We start from the raw sequence: 14,582 nt of genomic DNA, 5'->3' as shown, positions 1-14,582 counted from the left end.
GTATGTTGTGTTACTGTTTCGACAATGGAGTCCTGACTCCATTGGAAGTCTCGCCTCCTAGGGCCATGGGTACTCAAGTAATATTGTATAAATTGTCCTAGCTCACCCAGTATGTTAATCTTATAATTTCTAGTCCCTCAGTGCCTGACAACAACGTGTTGAAGACTTGGCTGTTGAAGGATACTTTCTCTGAAAAGTTTGCTTGTGTGCTTACATACTCTATGGAGTTTGTATATAAGTAAATTTTATACTGCACCCTATGGTTTCACCTCTACAGTATGATAGACACAGAAAATGTTCCCAAAATAAACTGTCAGCTTCCCCCCCTCGCCTGCCTCAGAGTGTCTGAAGAGGGCATAAGACCTTGACCTTAGACACCTTAATAATGTTACACCCGAGGTGATGTAATGATACAGATGAGTCAATTACTGAGAGCAGAGTTTAGACATCATGATCACACCCAGTGTTTTTTTCCCTGGGGCTAAGTTTGACAATCAATCAGCCTGCACTTTTCAAAGGTTCACCTCTATTGCAAGGAAGTTTGTAATAACATTGTCGTCAGACACTTTACAGCAGACTGAGCATTGAATTGAATATCTCAAAAGAGGAGCTAAAATTAGAGACATTTAGTCACGACCTAAGGAAATTATGTAAAATATTTCCCTTCTAATGTTCTCGAAACTATGTACAGTACAGATCATTTGAACCATTAGGTAATGAAATTAAATGTATGGGAAGTTACACCATCAAAGCAGGCTGGTTGTGTTTCATCAATAGCATAACAAGAACTCCACCAGTTAATAGTTCAAATTTATGCTCAATTTTAGAATGCCAGAAAGTCTTTCGATCTCCTCTCTCCAAGTGGAGTAATAGACTAGTAAGTTGAGCTTTAGCTGCTAGTGATAATAACAGCCATGTTTCTATACGCTGTACAAAGCATTACACATGACAGTACAGTAGGGCTAAGGTAAGATTATTTGGTCAGATTAATGGAATGTATAATAAGACTTAATTAACTTGAAAGCAGAATAATTTATTCTCACTTGCTGCTGAGGGATTCAAGGTTCCATTAGTTAAGTGTAGTCTTTGAAAATGTTGAGTCACATGTTCGCAAAAACGATACATGGAAATCAATTTCACATAAAACATTGAAATTACAGTCATCAGTATTGGTACAGTCTATAGAGCTGTATATTAATAGGCATATATCTGTAACTAGAGGAGGGAACCTGTTGATGAGGAAATACAGAGACTTAAGCATTCCCCCCTCCTTAATAACAATAGTGGTCATTGTATTATGTGCAACTAGTTGACACAGAGTTGTTTTGTTGGCTTCAAGCCAGGCAGCTTGGATTTGAAGCTTAGACCTGCAATCAAGATATTTTGCAAACATGTATTAACCAAACAGTGATGACAATTGATTTCCCCATGTAAGTCCAATAATGGTCACCCATATGTGCAAACATTTTTTAAGTAGTTTTTTCTTATAAGGGAATCAAATCATCTAATTAACCTTAAAGTTCTGCAATGTCTCTAGATATGAAGCCTTTTGGGAGATCATAACCTCATCCTGGAAAGCCATGTTGAAAATATAAAGCAATTTATTAAAGCATGCTTAAAGGAGAAATAAACCGTAGCTTTTTTTTGCATCCATTCTTACGTTTTGACAGATGATCTTTCCAGTAAAAGCAATAGAAAAGCATAAAAATCCCTTCTTAAAGATGAAAAAACCATTTGAATGTAGTTCATGTGTTGCGGCATTTTGTTTGAATTGAGCCAGTTCCCGGATGTACCGTGACGAAAGCGAGCCACTTGGCGTATTTCAAGAAAAAATAGTTGCCAATCCCTAAAATAATTAGAATTGTACTTTCAACAATAGTAATGAATAAAATATCGATGGAAAAATATCTTTTGTCTTTATTGATCTGTAAAAAATACTTAAAAAGTGCATACAATTTATTATTGTAACAAGTATCAGTGGAAATATAAATTTTGTGATCTTTTCAATGATTTGATTTTACTGTGTTTAGATTGCTTTCACCGCATACTCAGTCCCAGCGATAGCGTTACTTACATCCATCATTGCACTCCAAAAGTAAAATCATTTACTGTCGAACAAATATCTTGAAAATAGTGTGAATAGACTTTAACTCGTATGCAAAGCTTCATTGTTTTGAAGTTACAAAGTGGCTCGCCTATGTCACTTTTGAAGCGCCCTCAATTCTCAAAATAACAACCCCTCCCCCACCAAACCCCCTCCCCCATCCCACCCGCATTAAAGGAAAAAGGCAGTAGGTTGACCTTACACAAGAGTAACAACATCAGTGTTAGACAATTTGCGTTAAAGGCTACCTTTACCTCCATCTTCTATTAAATCTTTGCCTTTTGTGAGCATACACCACTAATATAATATTTGTGTGTGTACCCATCAAAAATTCAGTAGTTTAGAAATTAATTAAAATGTGAATATTACCTGCAAAAAAACTTTCACTGCACCTGCCAAGAACTTACAACGACTACTTACAACGACTACTTACAACTTACAACTTACAACTATAAATTCAAGACCTAATGTGTGTTTACTGGAGGTGAAAGATCATGTTTTGAAGTGAAGTCAATATCAGCATGAGAAAACATTGTTCAAACTCATTGTATATTTCAGAAATTGTGTATGGACAAACTGTTAATTGCATGGTATATATATCTAAAGATCACTTCATTTATCATAAATTACAGTTTGTCCATGGTAATAGTGGCCTAGATACACTTTGCATTTTGTTGTTGTCAGGGGTCCACCCTCATGTCTTGCTAAAGCAATTCCAACACTTGGAGTTTGTCGATCGACTTTCAGTCAGAATCTTATAAAACATGTTATCTCAGAATGGAATTTTTGCATGTGATGCTTTTAATTAGTTTACCTACAGTATTATGAATAAAGAAAGCTGATTGCCTTCGGCTGGAGTCGTCAGGCCTACAAGATAGTTTGGCGCTCCGGCTGAACTGCAGCGCCAGCGGGAGTTAAAATTCAGCAATGTTATCGTCTGGTGCTAGTTTTATCGCCAGACAACTTAACTATAATCATACATCCGTAAGTCCACCCTATTATAGGAATATTCACTTGTTGGTATCACCCTCTCCGCTTCATATCAACGCAACGAAAAATGATTGGAGGAAAATAGTATGCTCCGTTGTTGCGAGGGTGAGACTTTGTTGTGGGCTGTTCTGTCTGAAAAACCTACAGTAGATGTTACAGCAACAAGTGTTTATGGGGCTTATAGTGTTTCATTCATACTGGTAGGTATAGGCTACTAAATGTATAAAACCAAATCTCAAAATACGTACTGTACAACCATCATGCTAAAGTGCTCAAAACGGCTCCAAAACCACAAGATGGGCATATATTTAATTTACAAAACTCGTTAACAGTACTTTTGTTTAAAAAAAAGGGCACTACTAAGTTTAATATGAAAAGGGAGATCGGTTTCAAGTTTTTCACAAATGTTGGGATCCACATACTCCTGCGTCACCCCCTCCCCCCTCCACAATCTCAATACCCATTATCTCATCCCAAAAGTACTACTTCAGGGGAAAGCTTGCAGAATAACATAGCTTTGCCTTATTTATACTACGACTACAGTTTGTATGAAAATAGTGTGTATTAATTAGCTTGACCAATCAGATTTCGTCTTGAGCCTGCCTGGTCAATGCTCTCTTCCACATCACTTAAATTAGGTTTGTAAATACACGCTCCCATTGTGTTTAACTATCTTGATTTACAGCACCCCTCTCTTACCCATCTCCTATACATACACTCCCCGAGGAATGGGTACATCCTGAAGGAGGACAGGGACCCTTAGAGAGGGTCATAGGGTGACACAGTTTTAAGAATGTTACCAGTTCTTAGCCTAGGGTAGATTGGAGTGTGCATGTCATAGGAGACAGGTAAGTGAGGCGTGATGATGTAAAATACCCACACCGGTAAGTTTGGGTGACGTACATGTGGTAAATGTTTCCTTCGAATCCACATTCCAATCCATGCTCTCTTTTTTATTGCCTCTGTCTGTCATGTATGATAGACAGCTAAAAATCACAGCATTGCAAACGGTTCATTATACCACCTCAACTATTTTCTGTTTGTGTGTGTTCACTGTGGTGTCTCCATAGCAAGACAGACTTTAGGAAACATACTGTAATTGCTAAATATCCCCAAAAGGAACTTCAAGAATAGCATTTTGAAATGTCATTCACACCTGGCAGATATTCAGCGACATTTACTTTTGCCAGCCAGACACAAGGCAGGCTGTGTATTACACCTCTGAATACATGGTTAAAACTCAGACAGAGCCCAGACAAGATGTAATTGAGCAAGAGTAATAATAATGGACGTTCTTCCTTATTATTATATATGCACATTAGACTGTTATAAAAAAGGATGGAAAAAAAGGAAGCCAAAAAAAAAAAAAAAAGGAGAAGAAGAAGAAGAAGAAGGAAATGAGTAAGCAAGGTTAAGTCTGCAGTTTCTTATGAAGTTGTTTAAATTAGATAATATTAGACAAATATTATAGAGTTGGATTTCCACCTCCAAAGAACGAACAGTTAGCTTTCACAGACAATGGAGATTTTTGCGAGGCTCAAGGCTTCACTGTGACGTGGTTGGCTTAATTGTACACGGTAGTAAGTAATGTTTTGTTGCGTGCTTCTAAGTATATAGGGCTGTGAATATGTGTTCTCCACATGTTGGAAACTGTATCATTCATGTAACATGCATTGAGACATACATGCTGTACATGTGAGGGATGTGTATGTATTGATTTGAGACATTGTCTTCCTTCCAAGTCCACAGTTCCAATGAAAGCAAAAAAAAAAAACACATTGTACTAGTGTACATAAGTTACAGTATATACATGCTGCCTGTTTCAGCTCTTTGTCCTATGAAGTCATGCATGCATGCATATACTTCCTCTTTTGATAAGGATTATTTTCTTGATTTGTAGATCAACTAAAGCAGGGCATATAGTTACATGTGGATATGCATGAGTGTAGCACTGCAATCTTGGTAATGACTTCACAGTATGCATAGCTACAGTTTGTGTTGAATGGGTAGGCTACAATTTTGATTTCTTTGACCAGGCCATAATGCAATTTTCACCAAAAAAATTCAATATATCTCAATCTAATGACAGCATATGATTACAATCTAACCATATGATTGCTATTTAACCATGTTATATGTATTAAAAGCTCTATATATCCTCGTGATTATAATGTAACTATGTGATAACAATCTATGTGATTACGATACATCCATGTGGTTACAATATTGGTTATTTCCTATTAAATTAGCAAATTATCAACCGTCTAATCTAATACATAACAAAATTTGTGTCTCACAATTATTTTTTTTCTTTTTAATTAAAAATCTCAAATTTGTTAACACTGCTGGTAATATTGGTGAAGTAAACAGATTTTGTTTTTTCCATTTATACCTGGCCTTTCCTTTAAACAGTTCAATATGATACAGCCAGACTAGCAATTTTATTCAGAAGAAAATTTCACAGGTATAACTGTCCATGGGACACATAAAATCTGTAGAATGTTGTGAAATGGTTTGGAATCATCTCCGTTTCCATTTGCACTGTATATCACACAAAAGTGTCTAGCATTATGGATGTAATATAGTAAATGTATTCTATGTGCATGGTATCCTGGAAACGTTGGTAAAAGCTATGTAATAACAGATACGCGATTTTCAATTCTAAAACTAACTTCTCTAGACCATCTAAAGAATAATCACTAGCACAGCAGTGAATTTGCATAGTTGTCTGGATAATGTAAACAGGAGACTGAATTAAGGAAATTCATGATGAAAATCCAAACATCCAGTCACAAGCATCCGGTTCTAATCAAGGGGAGGACGGTCAGAAAGTTGGTGGCAACATAAACAGTATTATCAATGTTCTCCAGATATGATATGGAGTTTGCCTCTCACTTTCCTCCTCCTTGCCCCTCTTATGCTACCTCCCTAGGTCTGTGTGAAATAATTGTCAGCATGATATGTTGAAAACATAGACTACCTTTTCAGCTGCTTTGATCTTTCAGTTTTTGTCTTTGACTCTGCATACTTTCAAAAAGATCGTTCCCTTTTCACAGAAGTCTGTCTCTGAAAAGATAAAAAAAAAATGTGAACGTCCTGAACAGTACACAGATCAAAGCACTCCTAGAACAGAACAGCTTGCAGAAAGAAAGTAAAATCGTAATTTAATAAAATAATTACAGTTGCCTCACAACCAACCAACCAGACAAACCAATATATACTGTTTAGGATATATATATGTTTGTGGTTTTCTTGGGTGTTCAAACCTTTAACATGTCCTCTTTTATCTGTAAGCTGTTCACCTCCCAAGGTTTTTTTTTTGCTCATTTTGAACCAAATTATTAAATCTGTCAGCCACCACAAAAAAAAAACCATTACTGAGAGTTGCTAGCAAGAAACAATCAATGATTGGATGTTTGGAAATTTTGGACTTGTCTAGCAGACAGCAGCTATGTTTGAAGTTGGCGACCTTGGCTGGGTCATATATCTTGCGTCTGTCCAGACCTTATACAGCATGTGAACAGACAGATATATGATAGTGTTGTGGAGGAAACTGACCTTTCATGAACTGATATACTAAGGTAACCCTGATGAACTTTTTCTTACTGGCTTTGCAGAGCTATAGAGTTATTTGAGCATTGTGTGTGTTTTCAGCAGGTAATGTAGGGGTGTGGGGAGCTGTCTAATTAGGGAAGGGGAGAGGGTGGTGAGGATGGGAAATGGAATTTATTAAAGGAAATGAATGTAATATTAGACTGATTAGACTGAGGTTATTTAATGATAATATGGTTGAATTCCATTGACCCAAATTCAGCGTACAGAGGGCTCAATGGAATTCATCCAGTTTCAAATAATCTACATACTTTTACTTCATAATTTTTGTTTGTTTCTGTTATTGCCATTTTTATAGTGCAGAGCTGCATGGTAATGTTAACATAAAAATATGTTTCATGTGTCAGTGATCATACAATAGGCAGGTAGACAAACATTGTGAGGAGGGATAGCAACTAGACAAGCACCTGGAAGGGGAGGGGTAGCAACTAGACAAGCACCTGGAGGGGGAGGATAGGAACTAGCAAGCACCTGGAGGGAGAGGCATATCAACTAGACAAGTACCTGGAGGGGGAGGCAAAGCAAGTAGACAAGCACCTGAATGGGAGGCATAGCAACTAGGGAAGCACCTGGAGGGGGAGGGTTAGCAATCAGACAGGCACCTAGAGGGAGGGGTGCAACTAGCAAGCACCTGGAGAGGGAGGGGTAGCAATTAGCAAGCACCTGTAGGAGGGGTAGCAATTAGCAAGCACCTGGATGGAGGGGAGGGACAGCAATTAGCATCCGCCTGGAGGGAGGAGAAGGGTAGCAATTAGCAAGCACCTGTAGGAGGGGTAGCAATTAGCAAGCACCTGGATGGAGGGGAGGGATAGCAATTAGCATCCACCTGGAGGGAGGGGAAGGGTAGCAATTAGCGAGTACCTGGTGTAGAGCCCTAAAGGATGTGAATCAGGTACTAGCTGGCTTTAAGTAATAGTTTAGTATGCTCAATGTTGCATTTTCATGAATTTCTCAAGATCTTAGGTCATTGTTGATAAGAAGAGCCCAGCCTCATTGCATAGTTGTTATTCATAGTGAAAGAAAACTGGATCAGGAACTTATTGCAGTACATAAATATTGCAACATCTGGCAAAGACTAAATTTGGCAAAGTTTTGCCATCAACCTACTGTAGCATACCAATTAAGTTAATTTTCTGCGAAACATGCTTAATGTTGATCCCTGAAACCCAGTGTAGTTATTTGGCAACAGACTATTTTAATGGCTATGGGATGGATGGGAGAGAACCTTACATTACATGAATATTACTTCAATTTCATCTCCAACTTTTAGAATTGCTCTATAAGCTCTTCTTCTTTGCAACCCCCTTCCCCTCCCCCCCCCAAAAAAAAAACAAGAATAATTCTTTTGTTTGCAAGCTCTACTATAAATGACTTCCTCTTAGCTTAAAAGGTCAAAGGTCATAAGTCTCCAGATATGCTAGAAAGTCAAAGAATGGTCACACATGGTCTCAATCCAACTAGAAGTACAGTATCCTTCAAGCATTTTGTCCACACTGTGACATTCTATTGTCTAATTCAACATACTCAAGACTTATTATCTCTGAATGTAGTTTGGATAATCACAACTTCCAGGAAACATTTACCTTCGAAACCAATAGCAATTTTTAGCATCCTTGATTTGGAAGTTAATTAGAGCGATGTTGACTGCTAAACTTGACTTTCTGAATAATGTAAAGTTAAGGTACAGTGTAAAGGCGAGATTATGAAGTGGTATGTGTACATTGTCTTTTCTTTTATGTGGTTGGGTTAATTTGTGGGTAGAAGTGGGTGTAATAATATGAACTGCAGAGGTCAATTAAATCCATTTTGTCAATGCTCTTTGTTGGATATCCATATATAATAAAACATCATATAGCATTGTTAGATATGTATGTACACCAGATGTCTGAGGGACTATATGATTTATACTGTAGCTGCATTCAGTTTTATGTTTGTACACTGTACAGTGTGATATCCACTGCTAAGTTTATAGATATTAGCAAGCATAATTGCTATCACAGGGTGACCTGCCCAGGGTAGGTAGGTCTGTGAGGTCTTCTCTATACACTATTAACAGCTGCATGCGCGTGGCCATGGTGTGTGCATCAACAGGGTTTATCATTCACTCAAGTAACAATACTTCATAATTAATTTCCTGAACTACCAGCCATATATCCTACAACCTTTTTTAATTTACTTGCACTTTATCAGTTTTCATCCCAGGAAGTCATGCTTTCAACTTTGTGACCTTTTATGTCATATTTGTAAACATTAAATTATAGGGCTGCTGTAGAGTATGTGTGTTGCTGAATGTACTGTAGGTCTTTGGTATTTGGGATCAATGTCACATAAATATACACAGTCTATTGGATAAAGTGACAGCAACATTTTGGGTAATTATGATTAGGGTTTTGTTTGAAGGTGAATTAACTTGGCTTATTGTCAAGAGTTGAACCCTTCATCATTTCAGATCAGTCATCATGGCTGATGTTCTATCAAACTGTTATTCTTATTGCCTCTTTTTATAATATCAACTGCAGTATATATATATATATGACAGTAACAGTGTATTGCCATATGTAAGTAGTGAAGCCAACTCTTCTATGGATAATAATATCTGGATAAATAATATAAAATATGTAATAATTCACTATTTGTCAGGTTATTTTCCATGGGTTAAGATGTTGTCACCTAATGATACCAAAGATATATAGAATATGTTTGATGATATTTTGTAATCAAGTTTTGCCTTTGGGATAGCTCTGTAATGAACATAGATGCCACTTTTCAATTCTTGACTGCTGCCCTCAATGACATGGTGTAGCATCACGTTTTATTAATGTAAGTGCTGTTGTGATGTTGCAAACAACATCAGTAGCATTGGGAATTTTTTTTTTTTGGGGGGGGGGGGGGATTTGAAGGAATCGAAATATTGATATTCCCAAAGCTGATATTTGAGTGCTGCAAGAGTGAGTGCATGTATTTGAAGAAGTTTGTTTGTGAAAAGTACTTTCAGATACTGGGATGGTAGAATGAGAAAGTAGGCAGTATCATGTTGGATAGAGGAGGACTCTGATGGAGGGCAGCTCTAAAAATGATATCAGGATGCTGTAGACATGGTTGAGCAAGAGTGCTTGGTTTATGTTGAAGCAGAGTAAGTTGTAAATTACCCTAGTCAGTAGATGTTTTGGGATAACTCTGGTATATTTCATTCCCCTAAGTATAATTAAAGTCTGAGCTGTTTTTGTTTGTTTTATGTTCTGTACTGTACTTTCATCCATTCTGACTAAGCCATGTAAAATTTGCACATCGTTATATACTCCTGAACCAAAACAAAGATATTTCTATGGTAACATACATACACGCACACATACATACATACACCCATGCACACACAAACATACAGGCATACACACACATAAGTCCACGCACGTCCCCCCCACACACACACATACATACACACATACATACATATGAATATATGTACAATGAACAACTGGTTGGTGCATCTATCCTAATGGATGGAGTGACCTTGCCCATAGAGTAAACATTCAGTCCTGATTGAATTTGTCCTTGAATAACCTCCAATGCTTTTAAAGGCAAGAAGCCTACCTGTACATCATCAATTGATAGCCTGTATCCTTGAGACAGATTACATAACTGTGTCTGAGTCTTAGACAGTCAAGGATGTTTGATGGCTCTCACTCTGCAAGTCTAGTCTTTTGTGTACTTAGCTAGACATCATGCTGGGTAGTAACTTCAGCATTTATGAGTTAGCATTTTCACATTCTGAGGTTTCTTTTTCTTCTTTCTATACATATATGTACACACACTGTTATTTGAACAACAAAAAGGTTCAAGCAGTCATTTGCATTGTAGTCTTCACACACTGTGGAAGGGGCTAGTACTTTTACAGAGTACATATATAACAAGCGTTTAGTATAAACAAAATTATGCCGTTTTGTGGTGATCCTATTTAAAGAAAACTCGCTACAACTACATTTTTAGTGTAGTGACAACTCAAAGGTTACCAGCAACAAAGTTTAAGGTAGGTTGATTATAATTAGTGAATTTCTTCTTATGTTTTATACCATTAATAAAAATTTGTTTTCAGATTTACATGTCTCTCTATTCTTATAAGCAAGAAGAGAAATCTTTGGTTTGCAGTTTGTCTCATTAAATTGCTTGCATGTTTTCATTTTAATAAAATTGCTTTTATCAATTTCCAGGTGTCAAAACAAGGATTTTCCAGGACACATTATTACCTTATTAGCTAATTCATATTTTGGATGTAGTTAATTGTATGTTTTCAAACTAAACTTACACTTTACTCACCTCTAGTTATTTCACTGTGCTGTTTCATTATCATATAGCATTGAGACAGTAACTTGGTTTTGAGTTTATTGTGGAAGTTTATTAATGCAGTAGTCTTCATTGTAATATCAGTTAGAATTGAGCAAATTTTTGTATTATTTCAAATATTACAAATATTATTTCAAATATTACACTGTGTAATATTTTGTAATATTTGTAATATTTTGTTTTCTGGGGAAGGGTGTACTGAGGGTGGTGTGGGGTGTGGGAAATTATTTCTACATGGAGAGAAGAAGATTCAGCTTTTTCTAATGCATTTAATTTCTTAAGTGTTAATCAACAACATTCATACATAGTCTGTTACTCTTATTATTTAATTAGAGTGTATGTACATGGTGGGTTTTCATCTCTCCTTGATGAAAAGTAAAACACATTTATTATTTACATATCAATAGGAAACAGTATCACCACTTCTTTAAAGTTTTACCATTTTTTTTTAAAGTTCATTGAAATTGCTGTTAATATTTTAATTGAGTATGTAACTGTCATCCTTCTCCTCCCCACCCCAACCCCCCGCCCCCCACCAACCCTCCACAAGAAAGAATAAACAACTGAAACAGAACTGATTCAGTTCTGCCAGAAGGTAGTTGTATGTATGAATTCATACAACAGCTCAGTAAGTAATTTAAATGAGACCTAAATTTCATATCAACCTGACCATTTAATAGCTTCAGTTTTAAAATTTGGATAAGTGATAAGTGTGATCTACATGCATCTCTCGTAAAGGAACTCATTAATTAATATTATTTCAAAATGGTCAAAATTGTGCTATATACTGAGTGATAATAATCCTGAAATGGCTGGTCGTTAACCATGGATGGACTATTACAGCTGCCTCATTCAACTGGCCAAAATTTTCCGAAACTCTCGGGTTTGAGAACTATTTTTATAATATGTTTGTCGGGGACAGGGCCTCTGAATTAGTTCTTTTTAGGACGAGCTGCCTCTTCTTTTTATGTTCATTAATTCCTTACGTAAGACCGACCCAAAAAGGGAGTTGCCCAAAAAATAGACTTTGGCGGCCTGGATTTGCCAGACTTTCATTTTCTAGACATGTTTCTGAAATCAACAGATTTTGCAGCTTTCTGATTGGAAATCGATTAATTATTTTTATTTTTTTATATTTTGTAACAGCTAGTCCTTGGTTTAAGCTATCTTTGATGCATTCTGAGAGCATTGTACCTCTTTACTGGAAGTCCTGTGGTGGTCATGTCTCATTGCTGTTTGAAAATCCTAGATCTTGGACGTAAAAGTTTGCTGACCCCTTCCTCAGACTTCCATTTTGTGAGTGCAATGATATTCAGAAAAAAAGAAAAGATTGTTGTTGAGCAGCAAACATATGAAAAGAAACTGACTGATGGGATGGCAACCAAAGAAGTGATTACTTAATAAAATACTTGGAAGTTGTTACTTTGAAGGAAAATGTTTACATGTTTACATCCAAAGCGATACAATTTCTGCCATACACACAACCATTGAAACTAAAATGCTGTTGTTATTGTACAGTCAAATCACTCACTGTTCTCCCTCATAGCCTGCAAAAGCTGCAACTTTTGAGATGTTCATTGAAAGGTTTTTGAAAACATTAATGCAGTTTTCACTTTACGGATCAGACCACATGCTCATTGTTTAGCAATTAATTGATTTTGAATCCCCCTCCTTTACATAAGACTAAGTGCTCAGTATCAGACACGGTGCTATCCATCACGGAACAGGAAGTTGATGTTTCCTTGCTCTTGTAGCAAAAGAAAAACAACTAAATCATAAGCCATGTGATTTGCAGCTCTACTATTGTGTCAGATTACATTAGTAACAAACAATAGATTGAAATAGGTAAAAGGTGACTTCTGATTCTGGGTCAACCCAAATCTGCATTACAAATTTAACATGGGACTCTGGGACTGATCGTCTGTAGATCCTAGTATATGGATGGGTTCATATTGCAGGTTTACATGGAGGGCTGGGTCCAACATCAAGCTCCAGTCTAATGTAACTGGATCTGTGATGGAGATTTAAGCACAGCTGTCTCTTGGAATGAAATGTAGTATAAGCAACTTGTAAATAACATTTCAGGTCAGATGATAGCAGATTTGTTATTTTACTGAGCATGATTAAAAGCAACATACATGTATGAATTTATTGCATTTCAATAAACTGCAAACACTTTGGGACTTCAACAAGATGGTCCATATATAATTATCCCTTTGTTACCATCCTGGTTAAAAGCTATTTCAGACACCTGCAGCTTGAGCAATGAGTGATAATCATTGAATGGACTCTTTCTTTAGTTTAGTTTATCTTTACAAGTTAAGCAATTTCAGTAAACAATTTCTCCTCTGGACTATCAAGTTTTTTTCTTCTGTGTCATGTGATCGGCAGAGCAGAATCTTTTCTTCACAAACCATCCACCTTTTCTTGTAACAATAAGTTTTTTTTAGTTATTAAATTAATGAAAATGATATTTCTCTGTTTCTCTTTTTTGTAAAGTTTGGTAAATTATGTGATGTAATTACAAATAGTAGCTTTAATAGTTCTTTGATAGATTTTTTTAGCAGCTCTGTGGATAGTAAGCACTGTGCTACTTTAAGTACACTAGTACAGTGTATCTTATTGTTCTAAAGCACACTCCACATCTCACACATGTCACTACACAACCCTTGCACTCTCATGTTGTTTTATCATTATTGTACACAATTGTTGCCATGAGTGTGGCATGCATCATTCAGCTATGGCCAAGAGTATGGCATGCATCAGTCAATTGTTGCCGTGAGTGTGGCATGCATCATTCAGTTATGGCCAAGAGTGTGGCATGCATCATTCAGTTATGGCCAAGAGTGTGGCATGCATCAGTCAATTGTTGCTGTGAGTGTGGCATGCATCATTCAGTTATGGCCAAGAGTGTGGCATGCATCAGTCAATTGTTGCCGTGAGTGTGGCATGCATCATTCAGTTATGGCCAAGAGTGTGGCATGCATCAGTCTATTGATGCTGTGAGTGTGGCATGCATCAGTCAATTGATGCCGTGAGTGTGGCATGCATCATTCAGTTATGGCCAAGAGTGTGGCATGCATCATTCAGTTATGGCCAAGAGTGTGGCATGCATCAGTCAATTGTTGCTGTGAGTGTGGCATGCATCATTCAGTTATGGCCAAGAGTGTGGCATGCATCAGTCAATTGTTGCCGTGAGTGTGGCATGCATCATTCAGTTATGGCCAAGAGTGTGGCATGCATCAGTCTATTGATGCTGTGAGTGTGGCATGCATCAGTCAATTGATGCCGTGAGTGTGGCATGCATCATTCAGTTATGGCCAAGAGTGTGGCATGCATCAGTCAATTGTTGCCGTGAGTGTGGCATGCATCATTCAGTTATGGCCAAGAGTGTGGCATGCATCAGTCAATTGTTGCCGTGAGTGTGGCATGCACCATTCAGTTATGGCCAAGAGTATGGCATGCATCAGTCAATTGTTGCCGTGAGTGTGGCATGCATCATTCAGTTATGGCCAAGAGTGTGGCAAGCATCAGT

The 14,582-nt window shown here is 37.1% G+C and overlaps 1 protein-coding gene and 1 long non-coding RNA gene across 6 annotated transcripts in view; one reads left to right on the top strand and one right to left on the bottom strand.

The window, feature by feature from the left end:
* Positions 1 to 14,582, top strand: part of LOC139978483 (uncharacterized) — a 70,346-nt gene that overhangs the window by 18,227 nt on the left and 37,537 nt on the right. Inside the window, exon 1 of one of the 5 annotated variants that reach the window (XM_071988757.1) lies at positions 4,651 to 4,674. The exons of 3 other annotated variants lie outside the window; for them this stretch is intronic. The gene's annotated coding sequence lies outside the window, so the exon portion shown is untranslated. Of the gene's footprint in view, positions 1 to 4,650; positions 4,675 to 10,447; positions 10,734 to 14,582 lie in introns of those variants that run through there. One more of the 5 variants, XM_071988754.1, reaches the window with a different exon arrangement.
* The window catches only part of LOC139978484 (uncharacterized), a 31,304-nt gene that overhangs the window by 15,451 nt on the left and 1,271 nt on the right, over positions 1 to 14,582 (bottom strand). Inside the window, exon 2 of the long non-coding RNA XR_011796967.1 lies at positions 6,075 to 6,160. This is a non-coding gene — a long non-coding RNA (uncharacterized lncRNA). The remainder of the gene's footprint in view (positions 1 to 6,074; positions 6,161 to 14,582) is intronic.

Source organism: Apostichopus japonicus, chromosome 13 (assembly GCF_037975245.1).
Source record: "Apostichopus japonicus isolate 1M-3 chromosome 13, ASM3797524v1, whole genome shotgun sequence".
In the NCBI taxonomy this organism is placed as follows: Eukaryota; Metazoa; Echinodermata; class Holothuroidea; order Aspidochirotida; family Stichopodidae; genus Apostichopus; species Apostichopus japonicus.
This window is presented reverse-complemented; position numbering and strand designations above follow the sequence as displayed.